Source organism: Scylla paramamosain, unplaced genomic scaffold (assembly GCF_035594125.1).
Source record: "Scylla paramamosain isolate STU-SP2022 unplaced genomic scaffold, ASM3559412v1 Contig100, whole genome shotgun sequence".
NCBI classification, from domain to species: domain Eukaryota; kingdom Metazoa; phylum Arthropoda; class Malacostraca; order Decapoda; family Portunidae; genus Scylla; species Scylla paramamosain.
The window spans coordinates 42,501-50,000 of record NW_026973765.1 but is presented as its reverse complement, the minus strand read 5'-3'; positions in this window follow the sequence as shown (position 1 = coordinate 50,000).

Here is a 7,500-nt window from a genome sequence, read left to right as displayed (position 1 = left end):
ACCCTAAACTAACACTAACAACCTAACCTAAATTAACCTAACCTAACCTAACTTAACCTGACCTGACCTAATCTAACCTAACTTCGCCTTACTTGAATTACATTCAAGTATCGATCAGTCAGTGGAGCCGAGGCTTGCTGGTTTTTCCCATCCTTCACAACCCAACCGACACATATACACACACACACATTCTCTCTCTCTCTCTCTCTCTCTCTCTCTCTCTCTCTCTCTCTCTCTCTCTCTCTCTCTCTCTCTCTCTCTAACTCCCTTCGTGATTTCTGGCATCTAGCCAAAAAGTATCTCCAATAACTTTGCTGCTTCTTCTTTCCCTACTCTATTTCAACCAGATGGCACCACTGCTATCGCATCTATTTCTAAAGCTGAAATCTTTGCTCAAACCTTTGCTAAAAATTCTACATTGGACGATTCTGGGCTTGTTCCTCCCTCTCCTCCACCCTCTGACAACTTCATGCCACCTATTAAAATTCTTCGCAATGATGTTTTCCATGCCCTCGCTGGCCTAAACCCTCGGAAGGCTTATGGACCGGATGGGGTCCCTCCTATTGTTCTCCGAAACAATGCCTCCATGCTTGCACCTTGCCTATTCAAATTCTTTCAGCTCTGTCTGTCAACACTACCTTTCCTTCTTGCTGGAAGTTTACTTACATTCAACCTGTTCCTAAAAAGGGTGACCGTTCTAATCCCTCAAACTACCATCCTATTGCTTTAATTTCCTGCCTATCTAAAGTTTTTGAATCTATCTTCAACAGGAAGATTCTTAAACATCTATCACTCCACAACCTTCTATCTGATCGCCAGTATGGGTTCCGTCAAGGCCGCTCTACTGGTGATCTTCTGGCTTTCCTTACTGAGTCTTGGTCATCCTCTTTTAGAGATTTTGGTGAAACTTTTGCTGTTGCCTTGGACATAATTATCAAAAGCTTTTGATAGAGTCTGGCACAAAGCTTTGATTTCCAAACTACCCTCCTACGGTTTCTATCCTTCTCTCTGTTTACTTCATCTCAAGTTTCCTTTTTGACCGTTCTATTGCTGCTGTGGTAGACGGTCACTGTTCTTCTCCTAAATCAATTAACAGTGGTGTTCCTCAGGGTTCTGTCCTGTCACCCACTCTCTTCTTATTATTCATTAATGATCTTCTAAACCAAACTTCTTGTCCTATCCACTCCTACGCTGAAGATACCACCCTGCACTTTTCCACGTCTTTTCATAGACGTCCAACCCTTCAGGAGGTAAACATATCACGCAGGGAAGCCACAGAACGCCTGACTTCTGATCTTTCTAAAATTTCTCATTGGGGCAGAACAAACTTGATATTGTTCAATGCCTCAAAAAATCAATTCCTCCATCTATCAACTCGACACAACCTTCCAGACAACTATCCCCTCTTCTTCAATGACACTCAACTGTCCCCCTCTTCTACATTGAACATCCTCGGTCTGTCCTTTACTTATAATCTGAACTGGAAACTTCACATCTCATCTCTAGCTAAAACAGCTTTTATGAAGTTAGGTGTTCTGAGACGTCTCCGCCAGTTTTTCTCACCCCCCCAGCTGCTAACTCTGTACAAGGGCCTTATCCGTCCATGTATGGAGTATGCTTCACATGTCTGAGGGGGGTTCCACTCATACTGCTTTTCTAGACAGGGTGGAATCAAAAGCTTTTCGTCTCATCAACTCCTCTCCTCTAACTGACTGTCTTCAGCTTCTCTCTCACCGCCGCAATGTTGCATATCTAGCTGTCTTCTACCGCTATTTTCATGCTAACTGCTCTTCTGATCTTGCTAACTGCATGCCTCCCCTCCTTCCGTGGCCTCGCTGCACAAGACTTTCTTCTTTCTCTCACCTCTATTCTGTCCACTTCTCTAACGCAAGAGTTAACTAGTATTCTCAATCATTCATCCCTTTCTCTGGTAAACTCTGGAACTCCCTGCCTGCTTCCGTATTTCCACCTTCCTATGACTTGAATTCCTTCAAGAGGGAGGTTTCAAGACACTTATTCATCATTTTTTGACCACTGCTTTGACCCCTGTATGGGACTGGCATTTCAGTGGGCATTTTTTTTATTACATTTTTGTTGCCCTTGGCCAGTGTCCTTCCTACATAAAAAAAAAAAAAAAAATAGTAGTAGTAGTAGCAGTAGTAGTAGTAGTAGTAGTAGTAGTAGTAATGCTATTTTTCATATATTTAGTAATTTTTTTTTTTCATATTATTATTTATATTTATATTTTTTGTTTTGTTTTGACATTCATACGAATGCTATAAAGGTGAAGCATAGAAATTTATTTGATTGATTAATTAATTTATATATCTATTTATTTTGATTTTTTAAATTAATTAATTTATTTATTTTTATTATTATTATTTTTTTTTTTTATGTCTCTATGATAAGCAAAGCATTATAGAATTTATGAAAGCACATATCCTCTAGAGTCTTGCCCTACAAAAGATTCTGTAAAGTAAAAAATAAAGGGAATAAGTGTCAGTGACGTTTGATGAATAGAGGAAGGCGTGGCAGAAATTACCATAAAACGTATATAAATGAAAATTTATCTTCCTCGTATTTTCCAACTTGCGTTTGCTTCTTGAAAATTTAACTGGGTGGGTCATATAGCAGACATATTGTTCTTTCCTCCATTGTAGTTTGTTTCCAGCAAGCCCCCTAAATAAAGTTTCTGTTTTTTTTTTTTTTTTTTTTTTTTTTAAAGAAATGAGGAATTACATTCTAACGCTGATCACTGAGCGGAGCGTAGACGAGCTGCTATCCTCAAGGACGTTACCTCTCTCTCTCTCTCTCTCTCTCTCTAAATAAGACTTTAAATAAAAAGAATATATATATATATATATATATATATATATATATATATATATATATATATATATATATATATATATATATATATATATATATATATATATATATATATATATATATATATATATATTAAAAGACAATGAATATCCTCTGGGGAAGGGGTGACAATCCTTATTTAACCCTTAATTTCAGTTGAATTTTGACAAGTCTACGTTAAAATGTTTCCATTTTTCTGCAGTGATAAAGAAACGTAGAGGGGTAGCTAATATATTTAATTGTTAATTGTATCTTTTTTTCTTTCTTTTTTTCATTTATTCTTTTATTAATTTTTCTTTTCATTGCTTAATTATGCATTATGCCGACACTGCAGGTTACAATTGCAGATATTGCAAGTATTTTTGACACAATACAAGTACATCCAGCTAAACTATTGCTACAGTATAGAGAGAGTATTTCGATTACATACCTTATTCTTCATCTTCTTTTCTTCTTTTTTTTTTTTAATAAATATAATAATAAATAAATAAGTAAATAGGTATTGTCAAATGAAATCGTCGAGATTACGCAGGGGTTTCGGGCAATACTTGGATGGGTGACTACACAAGCCTCATCTGTCTGAAAAAAAATAAATAAATAAAAAAAATAAGAATAAGAATAGGGAGAATGAACGAAAATTTTAAGTAATAAAGATAACAGTAAGAATTATTATAACAAGAATAAGAAAAATTACAATAAAGGAATATAAAAAAAAAGAAAGAAAGCATCCCATGTCTTTCTTCCTAATTGTCATAGAAGGGTGAATTCTTTTGTATATTTTCCAACATTTCCAATACAACGATATGAATGGGGGAAGAAAGAATAAGAATAATAGAAAGAAGGCCTCCCAACACCTAGTTCTCCGGTCTTGGCCAATTAGCTAACGGCGGGATCAGCGCAGTTAAGCAGGGGGTCCGGGAAGAACTTGGATGGGTGACCACAAAAGCCTCATCTCTCTGAGAATAGAAAAAAATAGCAATAAGAATGAGGAGAATGAACGAAAAACGAAAATAATAAAATAACAATAACAACTATAATAAAAAAAAGAAGATTAAGAATAAAAAGAACAAAAATAAGGGAAAAAAGTAATAATATATCTCTCTTGCTAATTGTCGTAGAATTATGAATGAAGGGTTAATTTTAGTGCATATTTTCCAACATTTTCAGCACAACAATGCAACAACAATACAGGAAAGAATAAGAATAAGAGAAATAAGCCCTCCCAACACCTTGTTCTCCGCTCTTGACCAATCAGCTGACGGCGGGATCAGCAAGGTTAAGCAGGGGGTCCGGGCAGAACTTGGATGGGTGACCGCACAAGCCTCATCTCTCTAAAAGTAGGATAAATAAGAATAAGATAAGGAAGAATAATAAAAAAAAATGAAAATAATAAAGATAACAATATTAATTATGACAAGAATAAGAAAAAAATAGAATAAAAAGAATGAAAAAAATAAGAATATCACAACTTTCTTGCTAATTGTCTTAGAATTTTAAATGACATGTCAGTTCTGCTGTATATTTTCCAAGATTTGTTATGAATGAGGGAAGAAAGAATAAGAATAAGAATAAGAATAAGAACAAAATGAATTAGACTAACAATAATGATCACATCTTTCATGCGGTGACTGCGTGGGCGATGAGCCTCACTGGACGTTTCTGACCAATCACAAGGCAGGGTTGGAGTCGTCGGGCCCACCCGATTCATATATAAAGGGATTTTGTGGGAAGCGCGGGCAGACTCAGCTGAGTGTTCGTTGTGAGTTGTTGTTACCACAACTATGGCACGTACCAAGCAAACGGCTCGCAAGTCCACTGGTGGCAAGGCGCCCCGCAAGCAGCTTGCTACAAAGGCAGCTCGCAAGTCTGCTCCAGCCACTGGAGGTGTCAAGAAACCCCACCGTTACAGGCCTGGAACCGTTGCTCTCCGTGAGATCCGCCGTTATCAGAAGAGCACTGAGCTGCTTATCAGGAAACTGCCTTTCCAGCGCCTGGTGCGTGAAATTGCTCAGGATTTCAAGACTGACCTCCGCTTCCAGTCCTCTGCTGTCATGGCTCTCCAGGAAGCTTCCGAGGCTTACCTCGTGGGTCTGTTTGAGGATACCAACCTGTGCGCCATCCATGCCAAGCGCGTGACTATCATGCCAAAGGACATCCAACTGGCTCGTCGCATCCGTGGCGAGCGTGCCTAAGAAGTCATCCACGAATGATCTTCATAACAGCAATATCTAGGCCCTTTTTAGGGCCAAACATCTCTTTCATTAAAGAATTTTCATAGACAATCTGTTTGGTTTTGTGGAAGAAAATATTTATTTTCCATCTTTCAGTATCAGGTATCGACTTTCAACTCAATATCCTTCCCCCCTTTTTTTTTTTTTATATTATTATTATTATTCCCTCTTCCATGGCCATATCTCTTTCACTTGGGAGAATTTTTATCTTTCTTTATCTCTATTTTTTTTTTATCTTTTCTTTATCTCCACAGAATAATAATCACGATAATAATAAGCATAATAATAATAATAATAATAATAATAATAATAATAATAATAATAATAATAATAATGATACAATAATTATTATAATAATAATCATAATAAAAACAACAATATTAATATTATTAATAATGATAATAATAATAATAATAATAATAATAATAATAATAATAATAATAATAATAAAAATAATAATAATAATAATATTAATAATAATAACAATAATTATAATAATAATGCATTTGTCTATATCGTATCTTTTTTCCTTTTCAAGTGTGGCTCCAATGGAGCCGGGTATTATTTTATACTGGCAGCAGTATACTGGCCGCCTGTTTACTTGGAGGAGGTATACTTGGTAACAGCCTTGGTGCCTTCAGAAACAGCGTGTTTTGCCAGTTCACCAGGCAGAAGAAGACGGACAGCGGTCTGGATTTCCCGGCTGGTGATGGTGGAGCGCTTGTTATAGTGTGCCAGGCGGGATGCCTCGGCAGCGATGCGCTCGAAAATGTCATTCACGAACGAGTTCATGATTGACATGGCCTTGGAGGACACGCCAGTGTCTGGGTGGACTTGCTTGAGCACCTTGTAGATGTAGATGGAGTAGCTCTCCTTCCTCCTGCGCTTCTTCTTCTTGTCGCCCTTGGCAATGGCCTTCTGTGCCTTGCCAGCTTTCTTGGCAGCCTTTCCTGATGCTTTGGGAGGCATAGTGTCGCCGTACTGCTGTGAGAACGAGTGTGCGTTTTCTCAGTTGAAAAGTGGTATATATATTAGCGTGCCTACTCAGGATCAGGAGTCGCCACCTCAGCGAGCGTCCTGATTGGTCCAGACGCGCTCTGGGCCGATCTGATCTCGCGTATATATAGCCGTTTTTCCCAAAATTCACTACTTGCTCGCAGAGCTACCGACGAGGTTAGAGTACTCGCGCTCCTCATTTATCACCAACAACAACAACTACTACTACTACTACTACTACCACAACATCCATTATCATGTCTGGACGCGGCAAGGGAGGAAAGGTGAAGGGAAAGTCAAAGTCCCGTTCCAGTCGTGCTGGACTCCAGTTCCCGGTCGGCAGGATTCATCGCCTTCTAAGGAAAGGCAACTACGCCGAGCGCGTGGGTGCTGGTGCCCCCGTGTACCTTGCGGCAGTTATGGAGTACCTGGCTGCTGAAGTCCTTGAGCTTGCCGGCAATGCCGCCCGTGACAACAAGAAGACTCGCATCATCCCACGTCACCTGCAGCTGGCCATCCGCAACGACGAGGAACTTAACAAGCTCCTCTCCGGAGTCACCATTGCACAGGGTGGCGTGCTGCCCAACATTCAGGCCGTGCTCCTTCCCAAGAAGACTGAGAAGAAGTAAATAAAGGGCCTCCCTCCCCTTCAGCCAATATCACCATCAATCCGGCTCCTCTTCGGAGCCACACGTTCAAACATCTAGAGAGTTGTGTAGACTATACTGGTATATCAATAATAAGCAAGTAGTGTATTTATTTTCGAGTTAGTTATTTGTTATTATTATTATTATTATTTAGTCAGGCACGCAAGTGACCGAGAATAAATATGTATACTATATTTCTACTAATGTACCTGCTGTGTGTCACAGTGGAGAGTTGATTAGATGTGTTGCCTATTGTGATATGTTGAGCGTCTTTTTCATCTCAATGTATATTTTGTTTTATGAGAAACTGAGAACGATGAGGGGCGTGATCATTGAAATAAGTCAATGATAATAATAATAATAATAATAATAATAATAATAATAATAATAATAATAATAATAATAATGATAATAATAATAATAATAATAATAATAATAATAATAATAATAATGATAATAATAATAATACTTGGAGAAGACCTGATGAAGTGAGAAAGATGGTTATAATTAATAATGGTTTCTTTTCTTAGCTCAGATAGTGATAGTGAACATGGTTATGAGAAAGTAGTAGTAATAATAGTAGTCTATGGTCCTTCTTTCTTTTCATGTTTGTGGACCTTAAAAAGGTCCGGGAGATGATGTTATTCAATGATGATAATGCAAGCTGAATAGCTGGCACCATCTCAATAATGGAGCGATTTAACCACCAAATCCGTACAGGGTACGGCCCTGACGCTTGAGGGCGTAGACAACGTCCA